The sequence below is a fragment of the Anomaloglossus baeobatrachus genome, unplaced genomic scaffold (assembly GCF_048569485.1).
Source record: "Anomaloglossus baeobatrachus isolate aAnoBae1 unplaced genomic scaffold, aAnoBae1.hap1 Scaffold_4325, whole genome shotgun sequence".
Lineage (NCBI taxonomy): Eukaryota > Metazoa > Chordata > Amphibia > Anura > Aromobatidae > Anomaloglossus > Anomaloglossus baeobatrachus.
Window position 1 is genome coordinate 5,464 of NW_027443661.1, and position 1,798 is coordinate 7,261.

At 46.7% G+C, this 1,798-nt stretch overlaps 1 pseudogene; it reads left to right on the forward strand.

Annotated features, from left to right (window-relative positions):
• Positions 1-386: 386 nt before the first annotated feature.
• LOC142279441 (U2 spliceosomal RNA) lies at positions 387-593 on the forward strand (annotated as a pseudogene).
• Positions 594-1,798: the final 1,205 nt, after the last annotated feature.

The following is a 1,798-nucleotide window of genomic DNA, read 5'->3' on the forward strand; positions in this document are numbered from 1 at the left end:
TGCTTGTGTCCAAAAGGAGGAGTTATTCAGATTCATTGCAGTGGGCGGCGGCTGCAAAAAGCACCATTCTTCTTGTTTTTGCTCTGCAAAACAGCCTTTTCAAGGGTTGGCTTGGGTGACAAAATGTCTTCTGTAGGCGTGGGTTTGTCTCCCTCTCCCTAAGATGTGTCCGGTATAGGCCAGGGTGCCACTCAAGGCCGTAACCAATTCGGGTTATAGCTTCTCGGCCTTTTGGCTAAGATCAAGTGTAGTTTCGGAGGACGCTACCTTGGTCGGTACTGGAAGGTGCCTGGGATTGCACGTCTGCCGGCCTTGAGGAAGTGTGTGCGCCTTCTGGTGACACATAGCCCTCTTGTGCCTGGACGGTTCCCAGGCAACGGGAGGCGATCACCTTTGTTATTTTGAAGTCCTACTGATAAACAGAAAAAAAAAAAAATTAAATCTGTTCTTATCAGTTTAATATCTGATACGTCCCCTCTCTGGGGACCATATATTAAATGGATTTTTAGAACAAGGAGATGGAAAAAATCTTGCTCTGTCCACTGCACGCATTGACCTGGTATTGCAGTACCTCCAGGACCGGTGCACCCCTTCTTAACCCAGTTTCCAAAAGCAGAACTCAATTCACCTGATTCAAATGAGCCCCATTAGTTAATTGAAAGAAAGCAAAAACTTTATATGCACCTCAATTTGGCCAATTCACTTTTCACACTTTCACCCTTTTTTTTATCTTTCACACCTTTTACTTGCTTTATTGATGCAAAAAGCTGTGCCAAATAGCAAACTCATCTCCACTCAACTTGACCAACTCTGCTATGTCCCGTGCAGTATCTTATTCTCAGTCTTATCTAGATCATTTGCAATTGAATAGAATAGATCCCTTTTGGCTGCTTATGACTGTGTAAAATATGTAGTTTTACTGGGCTGGGATGAGAGAATCCATTGAAGCATGGTGTAGGGATTGTGGTTCCTGTGTGCTAAGAAGAGAGGCTGGCACCAGCCAGAAAGCCCCATTGCAGCCAATAATCACTTAATAACTTTTTCAACTTGTCATCATATGGGAGGCCTTCCATTCCTTGTAGTAGTCTAGTTGCCCACCTTTGAACTGACTCTAACTTCTGAATGTCCTTATTAAAATGTGGAGCCCAAAACTGGTTCCCATATTCCAGATGTAGCCTTACAAGTGATTTATAGAGGTGTAACAATACGTTGGGATCACGGGATCTAATCTCCCTTTTTATACACCCTAAAATCTTGTCCCAAGCAGCATTCCATCAGCCTCTGGAAGGTTCCTGGCGCATTGCACAGCTCGAAGGGCATGCTTTTGAACTCGCAGAGACCCATAGGGGTGGCGAAGGCGGTCTTCTCCCGGTCTGCCTCAGCAACGGACACTTGCCAATAGTGACTAGTGAGATCAAGGGTAGAAAAATAATTTGCAGTTCTCAATGCAGCTAGCGATTCCTCAATACGGGGAGTGGTGCCGTCCTTCTTTTTTAACAGGATCAACAGAGCTGCCCAAAGGCTACAACTGTCACGGATAACCCCAGCCGCCTTCATGTTGCTCAACATGTACTTGGTACACTGGCAATGTGAAGGTGGTATTGGCTTATAGCTCTCTTTGATGGGTGGGTGTGCACCTGTGGGGATGTGGTGTTGGACCCCTTTTATTCCCCCAAAATCTAGCGGGCTTCCCACCGGTAACCCGCTCCCCAGCTTGGATGGATGCTGAGGGAGCCCCTTTTGCCCGCAGGCTCTGGCCCTGGGAACTGTAGCCTTGGCGGTGACTGTGCTTCCCTCT